This window comes from Agelaius tricolor, unplaced genomic scaffold (assembly GCF_023055355.1).
Source record: "Agelaius tricolor isolate 1412-34295 unplaced genomic scaffold, bAgeTri1.0.p SCAF_19, whole genome shotgun sequence".
NCBI classification, from domain to species: Eukaryota; Metazoa; Chordata; class Aves; order Passeriformes; family Icteridae; genus Agelaius; species Agelaius tricolor.
Genome location: NW_027269279.1, coordinates 2,526,569 through 2,552,759, shown reverse-complemented (window position 1 = coordinate 2,552,759; position 26,191 = coordinate 2,526,569). Strand labels below are relative to the sequence as shown.

Sequence of the window (26,191 nt, the reverse complement as noted above, 5' to 3'; positions counted from 1 at the left end):
TTTTTTTTTTGGCATGGATTTTCAAGGCTTTTTTTTTTTTTTTTTCCTTTCCTCTCCCCCCCCCTTTCTCTCTCCATTTGCCATTGAAGTTGCGTTCAATAAAACCCATCGCCCGAGAGCGTCTGTTCGCATGTTCTCAGCAGTACAATGGGCAGAGGACTGCAGTGTGCAGAGCCCCAGCCAGCCTCTGCAGACAATGAGGGGCTGGCAGCGGGGCAGGGGGGGCTTCTAGTTTATTTTATTTCATTTTTCCCCCACCTGCCAGCCCCCAGTACTAATTGTAATCACAAAAGGCAAATGGGAAGGGACTGGGGGAGCAAGGCTGTGGTTCACTGGGGTCATGGTCTCCATCAGTCATTCTCCCAGCCTGTTGCTGGGTAAAAGCTCGGCTCCTTGGTTTATCAAAATGACTGTGCAGTAAAAGCCTCTTTGCCCAAACCTCCCCCCCTCCCTCAAAAAAAAGCTGTTTACTGACTCAAAAAGCCTGGATTTCCCATTACCATCCATGGGAGACTTCCCGTTGACTTCTCTAGGTACAGAAGGGAAAACAGAGGGTTTGGTGACTCAGGCACAAACCTGGGATCTCTTCCTCTTGCTGACGCTGTTGGCAAATCTTTTAGGATTTAGCCAGATTCATCCAGGACCAAACACCACCATCCCTGTGCCACTGATTGGGCACAAGAGGATGCACCACTTGGCAGGAGTGAATTCCTAATTGTGCCGTGCCCGAATTCCTCTCAGCTGTGAGATGTGACAGTGCTCACCCTGTGTTGCACGATGGTGGAGAAGCTAATAGCTATTAATGCCAGAGAGATGCTTCCAGATCTCTAGATAAAAGGTGCTCAAGGAGGGAAAATTATTATCATCATGGGCCAAAGAGCTACGGGGGATTTGAAATCTGTTTGTGTTTGTAGGATGTAACCACTAAGGAGGGAGAGACTGGGACAATGGAGCATGCACAGCACTAATGGAATGAGCGTAGGAAAGAGGATATCTCTGGAGACCCTTAGAAACCATTTCCCAGTGGTAAGATCTACTTGGGTTGTTTGTTCTTCTTCCCAGATGAGAGCTGCAGTCGTGGACGCTTTTATCACTTACGAGCTGGACTAGATGGAGGCCAGAGAGCGCATTGTAGGGACGAGCCCGTGTGGCTCTCCAGTGGGTAGGTACTGATTTATCCGGTCTCAGCTTCCATTTCTGGCTTTCAGAGCTGTGCTTTATAATAGGGGACCCTGGAATGGATGTTTCAGGCCTGTTTTTCAAGCTTACGGGATGCAAGGTAGAGATGCAAGGGATGACGTGGACATCTTGAGGCTGCAGCACGAGGGTTATTCATGCCTTGGGATACAGTTTGGGCTGAGGTGTGGGTTTGGAGCGGCTCCATGGTAGCATGTGGTGGTTCCTTGAAGACATTTCACTTGGAGATTCACTTTTTCCAGCTGATTCAGGTCCTCATGTGAGCCCATTTCTCGCCATGGTGACAGTGAAGCTGCTGAGGCTCTGTGTGATAACACCCCTGGTCCAGGCTAGAGGCTCTTAGCGGGCTCTGAGCCCAGAGGGCCAGGGACTGTACAAACACAGGTTGTTCCCTTGAGATTAAACCCCAGCTAGACAAGCTGTTTGCAGTCTGTGGTCTGGCAGTGCTGAGTACACTGCTGTACAAAGCGCTGGGCAAGCAGGTGAGGCACAGGCAGCATCCATCCCAGCTCCCCTGGAGTGTGTATCCTGGATCCTCACTTCCATCCTGATCCAAAATCATCATGTCACCTTCACTTTGCTCCCTGAGACAGCCCCATTTTGTGCTCGGGGGAGAGGCAGCCTTTCTCACTGGAGACCTGCAGCACACCATGCTCTTTTTTTTCCTCTCCTGTCTTTTTTCTTTTTTTTTTTTTCCTTCTCTCCTGGACACTTTACTTAGCTTCTTTCTTCCCTCTCATTTTCTCTACCATCAAATGAAAGCCATTCAGACCAAAACGGTTCAGTCTGCTCTTTGTGTCTGGAAAACAGAACACCAAAGACAGCTGGACCTACCCGAGATGGCCACGGCCGTGGCAACAGTGGCTCTTTGTTAGCGCTGTTGTCTCTGCCCCTATCTCCAGTGTCTGGGGCCCTGTCTCTTTAAAGCTTTAGTGTGCTGTGTCAAAGCCAACAGAGAGTTCAGCTTATTAATGGATTCGCTAGGTTAATATCCCAACAGTTTGGTGTGGTGTTTTTTTTTTTTTTTTCTCCCTTTCCACCAGCATAATTTAGAAAGAGGGGGAGGGGGGGAGAGAAAGATAACCCAGACCCATTTCTGGGGAGGAGGGCACGGCATGGCTCATTGCTTTGGAGAAATGGAGCTGGAATGGTTGGTCGGGGCCACGAGAAGGTGGTGGCCCAGCCCTTCGCCTTCCTGTCTGTATGTACATCTCTCTCTATCTCCTTCTCCTGCGGGGTTCCCTGCATCAAAGCTTCTTCCAGTTCTTATGCTAATGAGGTGCATTAATGCTTAATGACTGTGAACAGGCTTGTTTAATTGCACCTATCTGAGCAGGAGGCACGTTGCTGTATAAGAGGGAACGACCATGTAAGCAGCTGCATGCCCTCCTGGACAGTCTTAATTACATGTAAAACTGATGTGATCTAAACCACCAGGCTGGTGATTAGTTTAGTGAGGCAGGTGGTACTTTGCAATTCAGTGCCTCAGAAACTCTAGAGCAAGTGAGATCAGATTCTTTCATAGGCTATGGAGGATAAGGCAAGCCCTGATCATCCTTGAATTTGATGTTGGGTGGGGACAAGCACGGCATAGTAGATTAATTTAATTAATTTATTGCAGTTAGTTTGCAAAGACATTATCCGCCAGCGTCTGTGCAGAATACTGAGCAGTCCCATTAATGCAATGCTATTTTGCCTGTAAATCCTCTCCCCCCGCCCCTTACAGGAGGAATGAGCTGCGATGGTCTCAGCTTTCTGCAGCGTTATCTTGCGCTGGTTGAATGCAACTGATTGTCTGAACTACAAAGGGGCCCGGCTAATGCAAAGCCATCCCTATTGGCACCAGACCTAGATTAATGACTCTGCATGCATTGACTTGGCTCCAAACTGGATTTCCCTAAAGCAGCTCGCTGCTGTCTGCACTCCCATATCCCCTAGCTGGGCTGGGATTGTTGGGCTGGCGAGAGCCACGGAGCTGGGAGCTTGGGAGCTCCAGGTGGGAAGGCTGTGGGTAAGGGGTGCACAGGTATGAAGGTGCCTGTTATCACCAGCCATCTGCTGCTCATCACCCAGCCTCGCTGCCTGGGGTTATTTGTTTTGCTTTTATTCACCCGAGAGGGGATTTAAAAAAAAACGTAAACCAGCCTTTATTAGAAATGGCTTTAGAAGGGGAGTAAACAAGATCCAGCAGGATTTTGGGGTTGGTTGTTCTCCCAGGATAGGTATCTCCCAGCACACCTCTGCCCAAGTGGATGCTCACACCTTCCTCATCCCCACACTGGACTGTTCGCTGTCACCCCACTGGACCCTTCCCTATCCCCACACTGGACCATTCTCTGTCTCCACACCAGACCTTTCCCCATTTCCACACTGGACCATTTTCTGTTCCTCACTGGACCATTCCGTGTTCCCTCGTTGGACCCTTCACCATCCCCACAGGGGACTCTTCCCCATCCTCACACCCGACCCTTTCCCGTCCTCCCACTGGGATCTCACCAGACCCTTCCCCTTCCCACACCAGACCCCTCCCTGTCCCCACACTGGATCCCTCCCTGTCCCCACACTGGATCCCTCCCTGTCCCCACACTGGACTCTTCCCTTGGCTCATCTCCCTCAGAGCCATGCCATGAACTCGGATCTCCCCTCTCCCTGCCTGCCCAGGCCCCAGCCGAGGCTCTTCCTGACGTTACTCCCACAACAACCACTTCCTTCCCATCCCGACACCCCAGCTCCACAACCGTCCCTGCCCAGCCCCTCACTATCTCCCCGATACCCCTGTCCTGCTCCTCTCCTTCCAGCCACCGCTGTTTATTTTATGAAACAACTTGGAGACTGTTTCTCCTGGAGTGAAGCCGATGGCGGAGCTGCTGGGTGGGGGGGTCACTCAGCCTCCCACTTCCACCACAGAAGTTTCCTCTTGGTGTCCACAACACCTGTGGGGTTTTGGGGATAGAAACCCAGCATGTGGGATGTGTTTTTAGCCAAGAGGCCAGCACCAGCTGCCCCAAATGAAGCGTCCCCCCAAGCCCCTCATGGTTCAGGCTCATCAGGGAGGGAAGGCCTGGCCATGGTGGGCTTGGGGGGATGTGGTGGGAAGGTGGCAGGGCAGGACCTGGGGAAGAGGCAGGTGAGGTGTGTGGTGGGGAATTAGAGTGCTGTGGTACCTTCCTCAGTGTCTTTCTCCCAGTGGGCACATTTCATGGTGGCAGAAGGCTCGGCTATGGCGGGGGCAGCAGCTGAGGAGACGGGGTGGCAGAAGGAAGGAGGCTTGAGATGGAGGCAGCTTTGAGGGGGAGAGCAGGGACCTGCTGGATTTTGGTGGGAGCTCTCCCTCCATGGGAGCTAGTCCTGCTCTGAGGGGCTGCAGCTGCCTGGCTCCCCATGGGAAGAGCAAGCAGCTCCACCGCCATCTGCCCTCCCCTCGCCCCCTCCATGCTGGCTGTCCCCCCATTGTCCCACCAAGACATTCTGCTGCACCAACACTTGGCCTTGCAATGGCCTCAATGCAGATTTGGGGTGGAAAAGCAGACTTTCCTTCTCAAAAAATCCACCTCAAGCACAGCTCCATGGTGGTGGCACCAAGGCAGCCCCTCAGCATCGTGGTCTGGTCTGGTCATGCAGTGGCATGGCCACCCACAGTGCCACCCCTCTGAGTGGGACAAGCACCCTGAGGCACGCCATCACTGTGAAATCAGGAGTGTTTTGCTCTCCTGAGGGATGCTGCAGAAACCGGTGCCACGTCAGGGTGCATCCCCTGCGGGGGGGTTCAGCCTTGCCTCCTCTGTGGGCGAAACACCCTCGCACTGAACCCCCAGCCTGAGCAAAACCTTTTTTTAGCACTCCCCTATTTGCCAAGCGTACTTCCTTTCTTTTGATTCTTACCACCTACATACAGTCTGACTGCAACGGCAAAAAAAAAAAAAGAAAAAAAAAAGGGGGGGGGAAAGAATTGCAACATTCAGTCGAAGGCTTTTCTGTCTAATGACGTTAAATTTATTAACCAAAACTCCAGCTGCACCAGGCTGGGATCTAATAATATTCAGGCTATGGAGACATCAAGTAGAAAGAAGCTTAAAGCCCTTTTTATTTCACAGTAAAACTGTCAGTAAATAACTGGATTGTCTTGAGACTGAGAAAATGGGGATTTATCTTCCTGAACATGAAAAGTGTGCTTATTTTTTTTATCAGCTTCAAAAAGCCCCAGCAACCTTGATTTTCCTTCCACACCGTTCTCAGCTGCTCTGCCAAGCCCCAAAACCACACAAATCAAGAGACAGGCTCTAAAGATATTTTTAATTAAATTAATTCCTTTTCCTTCCTTTCCCATTTCTCCCTTGTCCCCTCCTCCATCCTCTCTTTCTCTCTCCCTGTGTCCCCAGCTAATGACTTCTAAGCACTGTGACATTTCAGCACTGGCTGTCACTAACACCACACCTCCGTGCTGGTTATAAATTGGGCACAGAGACATAAAATTCCCTGCAGAAGGTCCCCATTTGATGATATTCTCCGAGGTAAACCTCCAATAGCTCCCTGTTTTCTTTAATAACGCTAATAGGCATAGATTAATTAAACTGTTATATTACTTCCTTCTTTCTACCAGCACCAGTTAGAAATCTTATTACCTGCTCCTCTCCGCTTGCCTTTTCCCCAAGGTGGTTATATTCCAACCAGTTACCAGGGTTTCTCAGAGCCTGTAGCACAAGGTGAAACGGCAGATCCAGCATTCTCTGGATCCTGCTCCCAGCCCTTGGCTCCCAAACCCCACCGACCTCGGCAGAGCCCGGGCGGGCGTAACCGGGGTCAGGATTAAGCCCAGTTTGTCTGAAGGGGTTCTGTCTTGAAAGCAACAGCAGGGCTATTGTTGAGTCTGGATGCCCCCTCTAAAAGGGACCACAGCTGTAGGAAAGGGAATTGTATACATCCATCAACTCCTCCAGGGCCTCAGGATGTATTAGTTAAGATTGTGGGATAGCATGTCTCGGCTCCACTGAAGGGCTCCTTTGAATGACATGTTGGATATACTGTTGCACATCTGGCTGCTGTATTATTGAATTGCTCTATGGTTGCATTTTCCAGACCACGGGAATGTGTTGGTTCAGGAGTGTAGGGGGGGAAAAGGATGAAGGGGACAACATGTGGGAAAATTAGAGGGATGCATCCCGCAGGGTGGGGTGGGTTTGGATGGAGCCGCGTGGTGGAGGCAGGGAGGGAGCGGGGGGAGCGAGGCAATGCTTTCACACAAAATGCCGTGTTGCCATTTGAAATCCACTCCAGAGCTTCCTGCTCTAATTAAATTTGTCACCATCGTTACTATAATGCCTGCCATTCCTCCGGTGCTTTTTGTTCTCTGGGATCCCAAAACATGACAGAGGCAAGGGCAGATCCTCTGTGTTTCCTCTGCGGGAGCTTTTTCAGAGCAGAGCAGGGAAAATGCAGCTGTGGGAGCTGCTTTGGGAGCACAGCCACTCCTGGTTTGGGGACACTGGAGTGAGGGACACTGAGCCTGAGGAGTCTGGGCAACTCTTGATGGCCTTTTCCAACCTTAATGATTCTATAAGGTGTCTCCTGGGACTGCTGATTTGCAGGAGCTTGGGTGAGTGCCCTGGGAATGCCTGTCAAACCCAGGAGTCCTTCTTGGGCTCTCACTTGGCTCATCCTGTTCTCAGCCCCTTTGGATCCCTCTGTCCCCACTGCCACCTATGCTCTTGGCACCACATGTGCCTGCTGGCCACGAGATGCTGGGTACGGCTGCTCTGCGCCGCACTGGGGCAGGAGGAATTCACTAATTACTCGCAGCTCTTAATATGGCCCCTGAACGCTGCCAGAGTGGCGTGAAGGGCTCAGAGCAGGAGACACAACCTGCTCCATCGTGTCTTCTGTGTCAGCTTGCAGCGAACTGAATGCAAAAAGGCTGTCTGAGCTGAAAACAGCAGAGCCCTTGGAAATTTAAAGGTGCAGAGCACAGAAAACAAAGGCGTTTACGCTGCTGAATATTCATCCTGGCGTCTGATCCTGCCAGGAGCAAAGCCTGCACAGCTCCCGTGAAAGCTGATGGGAGGGAACCTTGGTCTCAACCTCATCTTGGGCTCCAGCCCAAATCTGAGGGGGGAGAGCAAATTAGTCCTTAATGCACATATATCTTAGACTAAAACCTGATAAGGGAACTCTCCTATGTTAATTTACCTGAGTTATTTGCTATACTGATTGCTGAAGGTACTCTGATTAGCGCATGAAATATTTCTATACCTTCGGTCTGATTAACCCATATCTGCAAAATAAATATTTGTCTCATTATAGTTATGCGATCGTGCAATCAAAGACCCTATCATAATGGGAAAGGGGATTGAGTATCCGTGTGAAAAAGGCAGGGAATGGCGACACAGAACGAGCAGGTTGGAGAGCAGGGAGATGGGGAGCAGGGGCATGGCTGCAGGGGGAGGCTCAGTGGTCCCAGCCCCCGGCTGGAGGGGTTGAAATGCCAGGGAGGGCACGATTCTCCTCCCGTTTCACCGGTGCTAATTGGGACTAATTCCGTTTGACTCAGCAGCGTTGCGCCAGTCCCAGCGAGAGGAGGGTCAGACCTTGGGAATCACAGGGGTGAGTCCCAGCAGGCTCCCAGCCTCCAGCTTTTTTGAAACAGAAGCAGGGAGTTCCCGGCAGCGCGGTGCGTGTGCCAGTCTCCCAGACGAGCTCTTAAAATAGCCCAGCGCACCAGGCTGTGGCACCGGGGGAGAGCGCGGAGGATGAAGTGTTCCGTCTTCCTGGCCCAGATCCGGGGAGAGGAGGGGTTGGCAGCTCCCTGCCCAAGGCAAAGGTGCTTTACAGTGCCATTTGGGGACGAGGGCAGTTGTCACCCTTCAACCAGGTGGCAGGGAGCAAAGGAGTCGCCAGCCAGCAGTGCCGGCTCTGCTGAGCGTGCTGGACATCCTCCCTCAGCCATGGGAGCTGTAAGTCATCTGGAGGAGAGGATCCCCCCTCTGCTGTTACAGGGCTGTTTTGCATATGCTCCGTTAGGAAAAGAGGAGTTTTATTGTGGCTGTGCAGAAGAGCTAAGTCAAGAGGTTGCTTTATGGCTCGTGGATCCCAGCGTGGAGAGGCAGGCGTCCCAGATGCAGCATATAGCAAAGCCTGGCAGTGGCGTAGAGCACTGCTGCAGCGCAGAGCAGGGCTCAGAGAAAGAGCTGAAGTCATTTTTCTTCTAAGGGCAGGGGGTAGTGGGGAGGAAATATGAAGGCAGCCCTGTTGCTAAGGAAATCTGCTCTTTGTACGGTCGTACATTTAGGTAATGCTAATGAAAGGCCATATAGTAGCGAGGTGCGGATGTCAGCACTGTGCACTCCTGGATATTTGATTAGCATTTCTTTGACTTTGCCTCCTCTAACAGAAATACCTGAGTACATGGATATTAGGAAAACAAAATCCCCCTTCTCCTCTGCCAAGAGCCCGGTGTTACGCAGAGAAACGAAAAGCCTTACCAAAATATGACACTCCATAATGAATGTGTGTTTTTTTTCCCCCCGCACACACCCTGGAGAGGATGAGAGCAAACATGTGATGAGAACAGAAATAGTCACATCACTTAATGCATTGCTGGACGGTACCCAGCCGGCACAGCGATGAACCTGGCGTGAGACCCGAGAGCAGCAAACCAGCATAGCATCCCATTTAATGGCTGATGGCCCACAGATGTTTTAAACCTCTAGACTGCATCTCTCAGAGGTTTCCCTTTCGACTCGAGCATCACTGGGCAGCTTTTGGAAGCAAAGGCTGAGGATGCTGCATGCAGGGACCCAGCACATCTGCGGATTAGCTGGTGTGTGCATGTGTGTGTGTGTGTGTGGCATCCAAGCCCAGATCCGGTGATCTGGCTTAGGAAGCAGGAGAGGACCCTACAGAGCAGGAGCACCGTGCCCTGCTCTCAAGCATTGCTGGAAGAATGAGTCAGCCTTTTTCCTTCTCATGGGGGTCGAGTGGCTGTCCCTGTCTGAGTGTCACTAATGAAAGCACCCAGGAATGGAAGGGCTCTGTGCTTGCATGGCATGCTTGCAACAGTCTTAAAGACCAGCTGCTCTGCGTGAGACTTCCAGAGAGCGAGAGCGCTTGAATGAAGCCCTTATATCTTTCTCTCTTTTTCTTTTTTTTTTTCCTTTTTTTTTTCCTTTTTTTTTTTTTTGCCACACAGTGCAGCGTGGGCTCTGTTCCTCCTCGCCTTTTGCTCTTGCTCCCTGGGGCAGCCCGCTGTGTCTCAGAGGCATGAGGAGTGAGTCCTCCTGGGAGTGCTCCAGTTGGTGTGAGGAATGGCCCCTCAGGGGATGAATCCACCAGGGCCCGAGGTGGCAGAGGTGTCCTGAGCGTCTCTCCTCGATGACAGCAGCGCCTGGGATGGAGATTTGGAGGTTTGCACGCCTTCACTCCCTCCCTGCCAGCACCTGCCCCTCCCTTTCGCCGTTGTGCAACATCCCAAGGGCAATTACAGCAATGCTTACGTGGAGGAGTGATATTGGGAAAGTATTTAGTCATTTTAACTGTTCTGCTGGTGGCTCCCCTCCCTTAAGGTGGTTCCTATTTATTCTTTTCCCTCTCTCAGCAATTCCTCACATCTCTCACTGCACCCTGTGGCCCAACGACCCTTTTGGTGTGTCCTTGGGTACTGAGGGCTGCTCTTGGCAAGGAGGAGTGGAAAAGCCACGTTCCCATCCGATAATACTTTTCCTTTCCTTTCCTCATCCCTCCCCTGCTTACTACAGTGATTTCAAAGCTTCCGCCCCTTGACAATGATGCAGGAGGCGAGGCGGGGGGGATGATTTTGTAAGCAGAAGCAAGAGGCAAGAGTCTTGAAGAGCTTCTCCTGCTCTCAGAGGCTTCTGGACGCTTCTGTGTCTCCATCCCTGGAGTGATTTTCCCTGGGCCCAGTGTAAACAAGGCAATCCATTATGGCAGTTTGAGCGTTACTCCACAAACACGCTGCTGGTCCCTGCCCCCACCGCAGGCTCCCTCTGCTCCTGCTCCTCCTGCGCCCTGCAGGGAGCCTTGGTGTGGCACCAGGGTTATCCAGATGCTCATCCACACGTGGGAGTGACCTCTGGGCATCCGAGGGCGACCGAGGCTCCAGCAGGAGCTGGAGTGGAGCCTGAACAGCCCCACTGCTCATTCTGCAAAGCTGGGGAGTGTTCAGGGGAGTTGGGGGACACTGATGCACGCCCAGGAAGGGACGTGGAAGAGTCGTGGGTATTGTTTATCCTACCAAGAGAGTGAGAAGAAGATCCCACAGTAAAAGGAGATAAGCTCACGTGCGCACAAGAGCAACACCAAAAAATACATGATTAAGGTTACAAAGTCAGGCACGGAGCGTGTAAGAAATCCTGGAATTAAGGACATCTGAGCAGCTTATGGCCGTGGAATGCCGTGCATTCATTAGGGGACAGCCTTAACTCTGGTCTCAAGGTGTTTCCTCTGCAGTGTCTCTGCCTCAGGGAGTGTGTGGGATGGCTGGAGCCTGGTTAAAAGCAGCTCAGTGTCCAGTTTGTGACTGTCCCCCCAGTATTCTGTCTGCAGCCCCAGTGCCTCGTTGGCTGTGCATTGTGCAAATCCTGCTTAGGGGTTGAAATTGCTCCTTCTGGACTTCCTAACATACTAAGCCTGCTCTTGTCTCTGTCTTTTCCCTTCCTTCCCTGTGTCCCACCTCCATGCTACTGGGTGGCTGGCAAGGGGGAATAGCAGGATCTCCCTCACCAATAACCCTTTTGGGGTCTGGCTTTGCCCTGGGACCCTGGAGCAGGAAGGAATACACTCTGCAGCTCCAGGAGGGCTGATGCGAGTGCAGCCCACATGCTTCACACTGCCAGCATTTGATTTTCCATCTGTTTTTTGTTTTGGTTTAGTTAAAGGCAGAGAGGAGAGGTGGGTTTTGGTGTGAACCTCTCGTCTGTCTGCATGCAGTGTGTGGGACAAAGGCAGCTTAGCACGGAAAGCCCCAGAAGCACCCCAAGGAGTGGGCTGGGGGACTTAAAAGACATAGTTTCTCCTGAAGCTGTGGGAAAAGTGTATATTTAGGACAAGCAGCCTTGCAGCCTGCTGTATGTATTCACTGTCTGAGAGCAGAGCCAGCCAGAGCCTGGAGGGGACAGATGGAGGAATTAAGGACATCTCAGCTGGGCAGCAGGACCAAGGGATGCTTGCAGGGGAGCTGGCTCCCACACCTGAACCACTTTGGAGACAAGGCTGGGAGTTACCAGAGCTTTTCTTAGCAAGAGAGCCCTCCACCGGAATAATGTGTTGTGGACATAAAAGGAGATCTGGAGAGGGAATATTTTCACTCTGGAAGCTGCTAAGGAACTTGCATTTAGCTGCTAGCAATCTGTTTCAAACTGAGTTCCTGTCCCAGGAAAGAGAAAGCAGAGCATTCTCGCTGTGTGGACCGACTGTAAATTCTTTTCTGGCTTTGCTGGGGAAAAACAATGTGCTCTCAGTGAAAACCTCCCAGAAATCCAGGACGTGGGTATTTTATAAGTCAGCCCTTTGGAGAGAGCAGCTAAGGAGACCAGTCAAGTAGATTCCCCTGACTTTTATTTGCTGGCAAGTCAGTGGAGTGGCTGGAGAAGGACGGAGATGCTGCTGCCCTCACAGACACGGGCAGGTCACAGTGACACACGTGTGACCACAGGAGAGAGACTGGGAAAGCATTCCTGAGAGATTTGAAAGGGATATGTCTAGCAGAGCACAGAACTCAAAAAGTCATGGTGAAACTTTGCATTTAGATGCCTGCAGCAGCAGCCCGGGAAACTTTCCACGAGGACCGATACATTTCCCGCCTCACGGCATTTGCTTAGAAAGAATTCATAAATATACCCACCACTACTAACCATCCTTTTCTGCTGGGAATTGCCATTAGCAGCTAAATTCAGTGTTTTACATATAAAAAGCACCGAGACTTAATTCTGTGCAATGCTTTCTTCAAAGTCTTTGTAGGAGAGACAGCTCCAAGCTGGATTTGGGCTGAGTTACAGCGAGGTGTTGGGAAGCAGGGATTGTATAGGTGCAGGATGTGTGATGGCAACACCCAGGAGGTGCACGTGGTGCAAGATGAGATGTCATGAAGGATGGGGTGCATGACCCTGAGAGGGACCTGTCAGACCTGTGAGTTGCTGCACATGGAAGCAGCTTCCATCAAACGTGCACAAATGACACTCACTGGGAGACCGAAAATGGACGGATTTTCCTGGGTATATCAAGAATCCTGGAATCACAGAATGGTTTGGGTTGGAAGGGACTTTAAAGATCATCTCATTCAACCCCCCTGCCATGGGCAAGGACACCTTCCACTATCCCAGGTGGCTTCAAGCCCCATTCAGCTTGAACACTTCCAGGGATGGAGCAGCCACAGCTGCTCTGGGCAACCTGTGCCAGGGCCGCACCACCCTCACAGGGAAGAATTTCTTCCTAATATCTAATCTAACCCTGCCCTCTGGCAGTTAAGAAGCACGAGAAGCACATCCCTGACTCTAATTATCCCATCACATTGCAAATCCCTGCTGCAGCACCGGGGGCTGTGTGAGATGTTCAGCCTTTTGGATAGGGAGGGAGATTCCTGTTCCCTCAGCCGCTTTCACAGCAGGAGCTGGACTTTCCCAGCCAAGGTTGTACCCCTGCTGAAAGGAGCCTGGAGTGAAGGTCCCCATGGAGCTGCTTGTTTGGAAGGGAGATGCAGTCTCATGCTCTGGTCTGCGGAGGAGTTACCAAACACGGGGAATTAGGATGGGATTTCAGTGGAAGCAGATTATCCCGTTTCTCTCTGAGCACATTTCTGCCTCTGAATCAGCACATGACAGGCAGGGCAGCCAGCAGGGCAGCTCCCATGCATGCCAGAGGGGACTGAGCCCGGCTCAGGGAGGGTTCCCTGTGTTCCCAGCGTGGCTGGAGCAGGAGCTGGGATGGCAGGAGAGGGATGGAGGGGGAGCAGACGGCGGGCATGGTGCAGGAGGGGCGGCACAAAGCGCTGTCAGAACAGCAGGGACTCGCGCTGGCGACGGCTGCAAATGGAGATGGAAAGGGCTGGAAAGGAAAGGACTCAACACAGCTGGTCCCCTTCAGCTTTGATCTCGAAAGCACAGGGGTGTTGGCCACAGAGAAGGAAAGGGGAAGAAGGGGGATGACTCATAAAAATATTGGTGTTTCCATGAAGATGTTGTTACCTGAGGACAGGAAGGAGGAGGGACCTTCCCTGCAAATGTGGAGGGAGCTGGAAGAAAAAGTCCCCCTTGTGTAGAAATTTCCAGCCTGCTTCGGAACATGGAGCTGTTTGCTCTGGAGCCAGCGGCTTGGTTGTTTGCTGGGAATTGCTGGTTTTGTGCAGAGCAGAAGGTGGTTTGTGTGCTTGTTGCTTCAGGGCAGAAAAAAAAGACAAATAAAGGAAAAGCTGATTTTCTTGGAGGCCTGCATGGTGGAGATGTATTTGGAAGAAGAGAGCTCTCTTTCCTGCTGCTGGGTGAGGGTTCAAAGGGGATGATCCCACCCCTGGTAGCTGGGGAGAAGTCAAACACTCCCCAGGATCTTCAGTCCGACGCTCTGGCCACGGGAGGGCTGAGGTTTGATCTTCCTGGCCACCACAGGGATTGTGCTGGGGAGAGGGTTGTAGTTTACTCACAGGAATGTAGATTTGCTCCATGTACCCATCCCTTCTGCTCACAAGTGACAGAGGTGGCTTGTCCTGCACAGGAGGACATGAGAAGGACGGATGGACCCAGGTGATGCCAGCTCTGTACCAAAGCAAGCTCAAACTTTCTCTGCCCCCTCCATGAGCCCTTGGGGGATTCCAGCTCACAGAAGCCATACATGCAGCGTTGGGCCAGCTGTAATTTTTATCCTGGAGGCAAAAATCACTGGAAATAATGCTTCATCACTCTGAAGGTCCTGACACCACCCTTAACCACCACATCACGAACCTCCTGTCGCAATTGTGATCTGCGTATGTGTCAAATCTTGCCTCGCAGATAAAAGCTGCTCCGCAGGCACCTTTTGTACTAAAATACGGAGCCTTTAAAATGTGAAAGAAACAACAAAATGTAGGACGCCACACAAAGCTGACCCACTGGGGACTGGGGGGGGGAGAAAAACCCGCAAGAAGGAGGGCTTGACACACAAAAATTGTTTTGTTAACAAAGCATCATTGTTCCACTCTGAATCGGTTTGACTGGAGTGGTAGAAACACCCCATCTGGAGACAGATGGAGAGTTTTCTGGCTAAAGAGACGGGAGGAGGGCCGGCTGACAGCCCAGCAGATAGCATTGTCTGCTGCTACCTTGGCAATGGAGAGGAGAAAGGGCGGGTGGCAGATGAGGCGTCCCCTGTGCCACCTGCCCAGCACGCTGCATCCCTCTGCACAGGGAGGTAGGTGTGTGCCCAGGCTGGCTGCTCACACCTCAGGATAATCCTCCCTCGTCCTTTGGGGCTGGTTGGGTGCTCATGGGGACCAGCCAGGTGTCTGGGGAGGCTGCAAGCCACTGAGGTCCCCTCCAAGGCTCTCTTGGTGAGATGGTCCTGCTCCAGTTGTGTGCTGTGCCAGGCTTTGGTGTGATGTGGGTTTAGCAGCTCTGGGGGACCAAAGTGCAAATCTCATCCCAGTGTGAAGGCTTGCTCCTGCTCTTGCATGGGTTTTGCCACTAAATTCCAGGATAGCAGGGTTTGGGATGATGCTGAATGGAAACTAGCATTGGTCAGAGGTGCAGGGAGTGAAACTGGTGGGAGCGGCAAGAGTTGATGCAATGCCAAAACACTCAGGGATGGGTCATGTGTGAGGTACTCAGGTTGACCCAGCAGGCCTGCAGGATGCCTGAGGGTTCTTGGAATTGTCCTGGCCACCTTGCTGAGGTAGGGAATGAGCGAGGAAAAATCTGTGTTGGATGCCCAGGGCCTTTGAGCTACAGCACAGGCTAAACGTGAGGTGCTTTATGGCATCAGGCTTTGCTGGCACAGTGTCTGCTCTGCTCCTGAGAGCTCACCAACAGCCCCTGCTCCCTCTGCTGCCTTCCATGCCTGATGGGAAACTCCAGGGTGGGTAATGCTCCTGCCAGAGCTTTGAGGGATCGTATCCTGCCCACCCTATCTGAATTCCTGATGACTTGCTAATTGCTTGACACACTCTACTTGCAATGCAAGAGACAGGCTCACGTCATCCTCTGTGGTTTGCCAGGGGAGAGTGTGAACCTCTTTTTGACTTGCCTTGAAATAGATGAAAAAGAATAGAGCTCGATATGATTAATGTGAAAACTTCAGCTTGGTTTCCTGCCTTGGCATCTGGGCTTTGGTCTTCTTAGCATCACCGTGCCTTGTTTTTTGAGGAATGGCTGCACGTGGGAGCATCTGAGAGCTGATGGTGCTGGCTGTGCTGTGGTGGTCTGGGGGCTCCTCTGCAAGGTCTGTCCATAATCCCCAGCTGCTGGAGACATTCCAGGTTTGTGCAGCAGTCACGGAAGGATTCAGGTGGCTGCCTCGAGGCACTGCTGAGATAATACCTCAGGGGCTCCTATTCAAACCCACTGGGGCCTTTACAGTTGTGTGGTGGAAATCTATTCAAATGCACCATGGCTTTTTGGGGAGCCAGATGAGCAGCCCAGCTTGGCCACTGGCTGTGGGCAGGTGGTCACCCATGCAGAGTGGACCAGCACAGCTTTGATACACCGTGCAAAAAATGTTGAAGGATTAAAGGAAAAGGTGGATTTGATCTTTGAGCGTGGTGGTGGCAAGGGGTGTCCTGGTGCCCTGGTGTCCCCTGACACATCCAGAGTGTTCCCATGGGCTTGCAGAGCTGGGTTCAGTTTTGGCTTTCCTGCCTCGCTTGCTGGGTTGATCTTCTGTGTGCCCTGCTCTGGGATGGACCCCAGCTGATCCGAGCAGTGCTGAGCTGGTCCAGGGGGACGTGGCACAGGGAGGAGTGTGAGGGTGACAGGAAAGTCTGTGTCACATCCTGCTGTTCAGTGCATGGGGTCCCCAGGTGTTTGCATCCATTGTGGCACCACAGGTGACTTTGGGATGAAGTGGCCTCAGGGGGGAGAAGTGAATGGGGTCACGGAATGCAAGATGGAGTAGAACAGGATGGATCTATTCACCTGAGCTCTGCCACAGTGTGTTGTGGTTTTCCCAGAGGGAAGAGACCTGGACTTGTGAGAAGTGAAATCCTTGGACAGCCATCCCCTGCTTTTGCAGCCATTTGCGTGCCCTGGGCTGCTGGGGACACCATTCCTGCAGCCTGCTCCAAATAAACATCCTTTTGCAGTCTCGGATTTTGGCCCTGCTGCTGCACCAGCTGCACCGTGCTGGCAGGAGGGGAGAGGAGAGGAGAGGGAAGGTGAGGCAGGGCGGGCAGCTCGGTTTGTGCCGGCTGCTGTCCCTGCACAGCGCCCTTGATGTGGCAGTGGGTGCCAGGAGCCAGCCGGGGCATGGATCCCGCTGCTGGGCACTGCCTGCCCTGGAAGGAGAGACAGGGTCTGGATTGCCCGTGATGCATCAAAGCAACCAGGAGTGAGGTGTGACCCTGCCTGGCAGCAGGTCAGGGTGCTGTTCTCTTTGCCCTGCAGCTGGGAAAGCAGAGTGCATCCCTGGGGAAGTGCCATCCGCCCCATCGCGCTGTCGTGCGCAGCGTGAAATCTTTCACCTTGCTTTTCCCCCTGTGCAGAGAGAGAGGGGACGCAAATTCGCATGCGAGCTCTCCCGGGAAGCGGAGGGGATGGATTCACCTTGCTGGGAGGCGAGGGAGTCACTGGGAAAGAGGTGCTGGAAGGAGCGCAGAGCGGATTAATCTGCAGCGACTCGGCTGTCGCCAGTCCCCGGTGCGAAGGCGCCCGGGGAGCTCCGGGTGCATTGGGGCGGCGTTGTGCTGCTCTCTCTGCCTCCCAAACGCCTCCTGCGCCGGGCTCTGTGAATCAGCATTTCTGCAGTCGGAACAAGACAGCGGGGAAAGGCAGGAGGATGTCAGGGCACGGGGAGCCTGGCGGGGAGGAGGATGGCGGGGGGGACCTCATTAAAAAGGGGCAGCCTGTGAGTTGGGGGTGGTCTCATGCCGCGGCTCCGCAATCTGCTCCCTCCAGGTTTTGGCTCATTACCGCCCTACACCCCTCGTGCTCGGTGCCGAGGTAAACAAGCGCTGGGAGCGATGCCTGCCCTTCCCACCCGGGGGAATGTGACAAGCTGGCACTGGGAGAAGGCTTGAAAGCGATGTGATCCTCCGCAGCTCCTGAGCCGGGGAACCTGGGGAGATCCAGTTACAGCAGCGGGGTTAGAACAAAAGAGATTTGCCTCCGGGATCAATTCCTCTCCATTTTCCGGGCTGTGCACGTGTGTGTGCCTGGAACGGCCCGGCTGAGCACCAGGGCTCTGACGCTCCGGAATGCTTCTTTTTCCCAAAACAGGGAGAGCAGGGTAATCCCCTGGGACAGGCCTAGAAATAGCAAGGCCAGGCCAGGCTTTGCAATGCTTGGAAAATCAGGAGCCAAGCTGGGCAGCTGGCGGTTTCTGGATCTCCTTTGCTCTGCCAAGGGCTGAGCTCTGGGTTGGGATGTGAAACCACCCCATGGTTTACTCCCAAGGCATTTCCAGGTGATGCCTCCTCCTCTCCATCATAAGGTTGGCCAGTGAGCAAAACCCCAATCCCTCAAAAGCCTTTTCTGCCCCATTATGGCTGTGCCAACACCGCATTATCCGAGATGCCTTTAACCCACAGCCGTGGTGGGGCTGGGGGGATCATGAGCCTTTCACGTGTGCTGCAGAACCAGCTCAAGGAGTCAGCAGGATCCTGCACCCTGGGATGCTCGTCGCTCGTTTGGGGGGGGTTGGGTGGCTTATTTGGGGGTGGGGTGTTTTTGGCATATTGCCTTCTCCCAAATGCCGCCGGGGATGAGCCATGGAGAGCACAGATGTGCATCCCGAGCATACCACAACAAGGTTCCTGATTTAAGGACTGTGATTAACCTCTTTCCGACAGTTGCTAACCAGGTGCAGGATTGTAACAGGAAGAGGAGAAAGCTCAGTGAAAACAGCCACTTTTCCTCTGTCACCTGGAAATGCACACGGATGCCATTTTCTGCCTGGAAATCAGGCAGATTGTAGGGTTTGTAATGGGTGCAGGGACACCCTGTTTGTGGCAGTACTGACCTGTGTCTGCTCCCCAGAGCCTGCCTCTTCCTTTCCTGCTTGGCATCCCACAAACAAGGCATCAATGGAGTGTGAATCCAGCACAGGGCGTGCTGGTGTGTGGGATCATGGGCCACTTGGGGCTATGCATGCAGGGTTGCTAACAGGAAACAGAAAATCACCCTGCATTTGCCCACTCGATTTTCCAGATACCCTTTGGAAAGCTGGGTATCCAGAGGAGAAGTGGTATTTCACAGTTAGGCATGAAAAGGGGAACCATTGCAGCTTGTGTTTTGCAGGCAAGAGTTAAACCAGGAGCTGCCAAAGTTGCTCATTTTCAGGAAATCTGGTATCCGTGGGATTCAGGGCTCCTCTGGCCAGGACTACAAAAGCTGGAGAGGGACTCTTTCCAAGGGCATGGAGTGACAGGACAAGGGGGAATGGCTTCACATTGACAGTGGGCAGGGATGAATTGGATATGAGAGAGAAAATCTTCCCTGTGAGGGTAGTAAGGCACTGGCACAGAGAAACTGTGAATGCCCCATCCCTGGACATGTCCAAGGCCAGGTTAGAAGGGGCTTGGAGCAACCTGGGATAGTGGAAGGTGTCCCTGCCCATGGCAGGGGGTTGGAACAAGGTGGGCTTTAAGGTCCCTTCCAACCCAAACCATTTTGGGATTCCATGACTGTCGCTGGCCTCCCAGGTCTGGGTTTCACGTGTGTCACTCATAACTGCTGTATTTCATCCCAAATACCCCTCTGGCACCGTGGTGGCTTTCAGATCAGCTTTGGAACTCCCTATGCTGTGGTGTGTGTTCGTGGATCACTTCCTGCACTGTGTTTTTTGGAGAGCCACACTCTTACTGCTTTTCCAGCCCCTGGCTGGATGGTTTTAGGGCCCCCTCATTGTACCTCCTCCCCTTTCCATCTCCCCATCTCTTAACTGCAAATCCCTGTATTTCTTCCCAAAGAAGAGGCTGCAGTCTGTGTTTCACACTGGGGCTCCAAACACTTTGCAGAGTCAAGAGCTGTTCCACGAGGGAACAGCAGGGAGAGAGAGGGATGGGGGCCTGGGCAAGAGGGCACCCCCAAAGTGGGTGAGTAGAATATAGGTTTGGGAAATCTGAAGAGACAGAAAAATTTATTAAAAACAATTAATAGCTGCTCCAACCAAGGATTTAACCTGAAACCAAAACCTTAGGGAGGGAGGAAATGAAGTGGTGTACGATTGTTATTTTATTGCTTAATTTTTTTTTTTTTTTTTTAGTATGATATGCTAAATGCAAATAAGCATTTGTACCAAGCAGGAGAGGGAGGGGATGGAAGACATGCCGGGAAAAGTGAGTGGGATCTAGGTTTTGCATCGTTCACTGAATTACTGGCAGGTCTTTTGTAACATCTGTTAAAAATAAAACAAACATTCATTTCCATTTCTCGCTGCCTGAGATGGCTCCTGCAAAAAAATTTCAACCTGTCCAGGAATTCGTCTTGAAAGTTGCCCTCCCTCTCCTCACGCCTCCTCCAGGGGAGATTTCCTTCCTGGACTTCCCAGGGGCTCCATTAGCCCCACATTAAAGCCTTTCTACTTTGCTCTAAAACTCTCCATCGAAGTAAAAGGAATTCTAATAAACCACTGGGAAGACTCTGCTATTCACTCTTTCCATGGAAACACGGCGCTGCCTTGGAGCAGAGCTCCTCTCGATGGAGCCTGGGTCACGGCAGGAGGAGACCAAGGAGGGATGCAGAGATGGTTTCCATTATAAGAGACCTTTTGAGAGAAATAATCGCTGCTCTCCCACCAAGGAAAGCCTTGGGGATGTCAGGGGCCTCGGCACGGCGCGGGAGCGGGGCCGGCCCCAGAGGGGGTGGTGGTGGGAAGTGGGATCTGCTGGGCACTGAGAAACTCATTAAAACATCTGATTAGTGGAAATCAAGGCACCCAGGACTGAGTCCTCCCTCTCAGCGGCAGGGATGGGTCCAGGAGGGTGGATGGACCCGTGATGCAGGAAGAGGCTGCACAAGGGCGCTCAAGGATGGGGATGTGGGGTACGGGGAGGGCACGGGGTCACGGGAGGACAGTGGTGGCTCCACACCCAAGGCTGTGCTGCACAGACCAAACAGCACACCGCAAAAATACATTTTTCAAGGCCAAAAAAAGCCTGTTTGCTCTGGGAGGGGATTTCTGGCTGTTCCCTGGGTCCCAAACGGGAGCTGGACAAGGAGGTCAGTGGATGGATCCCTACCTAAAGCCACTGTCCTATAATTAATTTCCAGCCTCCTCGCAGGCACAGTCATCCTGAGTGTTGCTGTTCTGACACCGTGCTGCAAGATGAAGGATTTTTTTTTTTTTTTTTTTAAGCGTGAGGAAGCTCGTTAGAAATAGCCCGAAGGGCAAAGTTAGGAAATGAAAATCCATCGGATCCGCTCGGAGCCGATGCACAGAGCTTGATGAGAGCTGGGGCAGGGCTGCTGCTCCTGCCTGTGAGGAGCCACCACATGTGTGGGGTGTGTGGCACCTGGGCAGGGGACAAAAATCATCCATTGGTGTGGTTGGGAGTGGGGCTGAGGGAAAATCTGCCAGGAAGAGGGATGAAAGAAAGATAAATGAAAAAGAGCCAGCTTAGAGCATCCTGTGTAGGTACTGGGGAGGTCCTTGGACCCCGGGTTGGCCACTCATGTCAGGGCTGGATGAGGAGGCTGGTGGGAAAAGCTCAGTTTTCTCAGGATGCCTTATCATTTAGGTCAAAGTGGTGAGACACCGAGGGAGCCAGAGTGCCTTTGTTTTAGCAGCTCCAGAAATAACATTGCTATGAGTCATTATTGTTTAGCCTCTCCAGGGCAGGAGGTGCAGGGTTATGTCCAGGGAAGCCTCCAACTTTGATCAGCAAGGTGAGCCCTGCTCTCATGGCAGGGAAGGTGGGAAGAGGCTTTTTGATGCTGGTTGTGCTGTTTTGTGGTAGCTCAGGGTGAGATCTGCTCCAGGATGCTCTGGATCTGGATTTTATCAAGGGCATGGAAACTTTTCCATCTGCATAACTGAGCAGCAGCATCCTCTGTGAGCTGGGAGGTTTTAATGAGTGAAGTTAATTGGTGTTATAGGTGGTGGTCTCCCACCCAGGCAGTGGTTTGGCTTAGATAGACATGACCGTGTCATGCAAACAGAGGTGACGTGGGTGTTGACACCTCAGAAATGCTGAGAAGTCATGAAATCAGCCTTTTTGAACCCGTAAATCGTAGGTGCAGAACTTTAAAGGTTCCAGAAAAAGAAAAAGTGTTTAATAACCAAAGTGTTTGGTGGTGATTTAATTTGCATATGGGGCTCCCTGGGGCTTGTGGTTTCAACCTTTCACCCCACCACAGTGAGGTCAGCGTTGGAGGAGAGCGGGGCTGAGATCTTCCTGAAATCACAGGACTCCTGGAGCTGGGGATTTCAAACATACCAGAGCTGGGAAATAACATGGACAGACCAGATTGTTGAATTTATTGGATTGTAGTGTAAAAATAACAAATCCTTTAGTCTTCTGTCAATCCCAGAGGAGAAGCTGGGGGTGATGTCCTTTGGGTCCATCCCACCTTGGCTTCACTAGGGTGGCAGTCACGGCTTGTGATGCCAAACGGTGCCAGGCTCTTGTGTGTGAAGGGCAGGGCAGATTGGTGATTACAGGGAATAACACCAAGTCCCTGGGGAGCCATGAGGTCCCAGCGTGATTTACCATCCTGCAGAGAGGCATGTGTGAAGCTGGAGGTGGCTGGGAGCATATTGTGGTGTATTACCTACAAACAGCCAGACTGGGTCTGCCATGGGGATGGGGATGAGGATGAGGATGAGGATGGGGTGGGGAGGAAAACGACAGGGGAGATGAGAACAAGCAGTCTGCTTTTGCAGGTGCTGTGTCCCCTTGTGAGGTTCGGTCTGGTTTGCAGCTTGATGGCTCCTATCTCGAGTAATTAACAGGGAAAAGAGAGGGCCTGGTTATCCATCCTTCAAGAGCAAGGGGTTGAATTGAAAGGCAGCGCCTTGGAAGTGGATCAAATAGCTCTCCAGCCCCCCGCGTACGGCTCGGAAACTTGCTGCCGTGCTGCGTTATCAAGGTGAACAGCTTTAGTTCAATTAACGAGAGGCTCAGAGCGGAGCCGTGGGAGGAGGCAGGGCTGGGCGTTTGCGCCCTTCGGGGCAGCAGCCGGGGCGCGGAGCCGCGATCCCGGCACGGCACGGCACGGGTGGCCCGCTGGGCCAGGGCCACCACAGCTCGGCGTCCCTTGGCCAGGGGAACCGGCTCCCCCTCCTCGCCTCTGCGACGGGTTTTATTTACCCCTTGGGAAAAAAATCGGTGTGTGTGTGTGTGTGTGTGTGTGTGGAAGGGTCGCTCTTTGTTAGCACCTCCCTTTCCCCCTCCTGCTAATAATAAACCTCCCCAAAATCAATCGATGCCAGCGATGAGTTGCCACCCGCTCACCGTGCACCTCAATCCCCGCAGATGATGGTGCTGGGAGCCAGCGCGCCTGGATTTTTTCCTGCCGGTCGCTGCCTGGGCTGCAGCTGGCTCCGGCACGCAGAAAGCTGCAGGTGTGATTTGTTCATTTGCCTCCACCTCCCCCCTTTTCCCCCCCGCGCTGCCTCCCTCCTGCTCCGCTTCCCCGCCGAGCCCACCTAGCGCATCCCACCCGGCTCATCGCGGCGGCCAGACCCGCATCCCACCCTGCGCCGACTCCGGCATCTCCCCGGTGCAGTGCTGGCGGAGGGTTGGGATGGCTGGGGCTGGAGAGAGTGTGTGTGTGTGCGTGGAGGGGAGAGGAGGGGGGGTTAATCTGATCCTACGAGGTTGGAAGAGGGAGAAAAAAAAAAATATCAAAACTATAAAGAAGGCAGCAGCCTCCTCCTTTTCCCTCTCCCCCGCTCCAGAGGATTAAGCCTACAAAAAAAAAAAAAAAAAAAAAAAGAAAAAAAAAAGAGAGAGAGAGAGGAAAAAAAAATGTCTGCAGCTTTCTGTTGACCCTGCATGATGGCATTTTTGCGCTCTGTGTGCTGCCTCTGCTGATTGCTATTCCTGGCACAAACACACACACACACACGCGCGCACACACACACCACACACACACACACACACACGCAGCCCCAGCACGGCTCACACGGGCACGGCGAGCCCACTCCAAAATACAAAAAAAAAAAAAAAAACCAAACAAAAAAAAACCAACCAAAAAAAAAAAACCCCAAACCCAACCCAAACCGGTGCCGCTCGGTGTCCCTGGCCACCCTGGTCTCTGTCGGGAGAGCTGCCAGCACCCGCTGCCGCTCGCCCTCTCCTCCACCCCACTTCTCACCTCGGTCCCCAGCTCCAGCGAGCACTTTCTGCCGGAGCCGCCCGCAGCCAGAGCCCTCCACCACTCCTACCGCTGGCATTACATTTTCAGGCTGGATGCTATAGGGCCGTTTCTAATTACCTTATATCCCCTAGTGGTCTATGAATAATGGTTAGTGAAGGAGCTCAGAAGGGCTGCTGAGAAGGGAAGCAAAAAAAAAAAAAAAAAAAAAAAAAAGGGAGAATTGTGCTATTTCTCACATTTTTTTTTCTAAGGATCTAATCTGGCTACTGTGCTCTGGAAGAGGAGGAGAGCGAGCCAGCAGGAGAGAGAGGAGAGAGCGAGGACCATCGCAGGTATTGTTGCAAGCTACATCTTTGTGCCTTTTTTTTTTTTTCCTTTTTTTTTTCCTTCTTTTTTTTTTTTTTTTTTTTTTTTCTTGAAGCCGCAGCAGAATTGGAAGGGAGGGCGTGAGTGTGGGGGGGGGGGGGGCGGGTGAGGGTGTGCGGACTGAGCTTTTTCCGGATTTATTTTTCTCTTGTGCAACTCGTGTGCTGCTGCTGCGATTGAATGGATGCACGGCGCCGGCATCGCGGAGTTTGGGGAGGGAGGGGGGATTATACGTGCTTGTGTGTGTGTTGTGTGTGTGTTGTGTGTGTGTGTTGTGTGTGTGTCCTATTTGCAGCAGCGACGGAGGAGCCGGGGGGGGCGTGTGTGTGTGGGGGGGGTTGTTTTTGCTTTTCTGGAAGTAATAAAGAAATTTGCAACCGGTCCAAAACCCCTCCTGACTTGCCGATTGATGGGTGCCTGAACAAAGATGCAGCTGAGACTTGGAAATGTTTGTGCGTGGAAGGGGGTGGATTTCGTTTTGCTTGTCCTGAATCCCTACTTTTGCAAAGTTAAAATAATAATGGGCACGGGGCTGCGAAAGCCTCTGCGGAGGGAAGCCTTCCCGGGGAGGCTGATTTAATTGAGGAGTTATGGATGTGCATGGTTTTATACTTCCAAAAGTTGCGGCGGTGCCGCGGGCGGGCGCCTGGCTCTCCTTGCCGTTGTCTGCACGTGAGAACGCTGACTTGATGGATTTTCTTTCTTTTATTCGGTGGCTGGCAGGGCAGGGAAAAAATGGATCTAGCAGATAACCCAAGGAATCGTGGGGTTTGCACATCTGGCTGCGCCTTTGGAAAGCCCCTTGATGGGACTTTCACCTCCCGCTCCCTTTTCTCCCACGGCAAATTTCGCCTCCAAATCCTCCCGTTGACATTAATAAACAAACAAGCCGGGGAATAGCCGTGGAGCCCGGTGAGGGGGCTCGGAGTGCTGCCCGGGGGTGGGGAACCGTGTGCTTTTGTTTTAAATAACGAAACGGCGATGATTGAAAACATATGAATAGGATGCAATGCAGAGCGGGTGTGTTACGGGGAGGGAGGCGGGGGGGGGGGGGGAAGAGCTGGAAAACTGCTTATACGACAGAAGCAGAGCTTGAATGAGTGTGGTGAGATGAAAGGCGAGGGGTCCGTCCCTCGCCCGGCTGCGAGGGGGGGCGATTCCCAAAGGCGGAGGAATGATCTCGGCGTGGGGAAGCTCACTGGGGGGAAAAAAAAAACCCTAAAAAAAAAAACACCCAAAAAGAAACCCCAACCAACCTGAAGTATGTGATTATATCCCGTCCAACCAACTTTGCCGGTTGCGGCGTTAACGGAGCTAATTGTCCTCAAAAATAATAAAACCGGGGGGGAAATACGCCTGCGGTGTGTGGAAGGGGGGAGATGTGCAGGTCCCCAAACCCCACGGGCTCCCCCAAAAAGCGCCGCCGGGCTGGGGGACACCGAGGCGGTACCCAAACGTGGCCGGATTGTGTTTATTTGGGCGGAAATAAAGATGGAGCAACTGCCCTGGGGAGGGCTGTAATCCCCCCGGGAAGGGCTCCGAACCGCGCCGGTGCTGCCCTTCGCTGCCTGCCCTTCGCTGCCCGCCCTGCCTGGCCTTGCTTTTGTGTTTGTTTGCTTCCGAGGAGGGGGGAGAAGGGAGCCGGGGGGGCCGCGAAGGCGGGGAGAAGCCGTGAGGGCGGAGAGCCGATTTAAATTGGACTTAATGGATTCCCAGGGCAGCTCTTTTAGATGAAAGTCAAAATAAGAGCCAAAGTGAATCTCAGCAGACCTGTCTGTTGCATTAGAGATGCAGCCCTTCCTCTCCCTCCCTCCCTTTATTCTTTAAAAGAGAGGGGGAAAAAAGTGTTATCCTTACGGAAGACGGCGTGGAGTTTCTCATTCCTATAATGCGAGCTCTAATTGAAGAACTTGCAGCCTCTTGGGAGAGTCTTTACTGATCGCTGCTTTTGTTATTCATGCCGCGCTCTGTTTTCTTGGGATTTTTTTGGGGGGGCTGATGTGAGTCTGACTGCGCCGGGTGTGATGCTGTGTCCCCCCCAGGCCGGCTCCGCGGGCTGACAGCAGGTAGGACCCCCTGGTCCCCTCCTCAGGGGGTCACAGCGGGCTCCCCCGGGTCGGTTGTGCTGTGCTGGAGGAGGAGATGAGCAGCTGAAAGCCCCCGGGAGCTGTCGGGTGGGG

General features: G+C 52.8%; 1 protein-coding gene across 6 annotated transcripts in view; it reads left to right on the top strand.

Moving 5' to 3' along the window:
• Positions 1–26,191, top strand: part of RAI1 (retinoic acid induced 1) — a 74,463-nt gene that overhangs the window by 11,383 nt on the left and 36,889 nt on the right. Inside the window, exons 2-3 of one of the 6 annotated variants that reach the window (XM_071443839.1) lie at positions 9,380–9,593; positions 23,897–23,977. The gene's annotated coding sequence lies outside the window, so the exon portion shown is untranslated. Of the gene's footprint in view, positions 1–914; positions 1,027–1,062; positions 1,163–9,379; positions 9,594–22,512; positions 22,888–23,663; positions 23,793–23,896; positions 23,978–26,191 lie in introns of those variants that run through there. The other 5 variants (XM_071443842.1, XM_071443840.1, XM_071443844.1 and 2 more) reach the window with 5 other exon arrangements.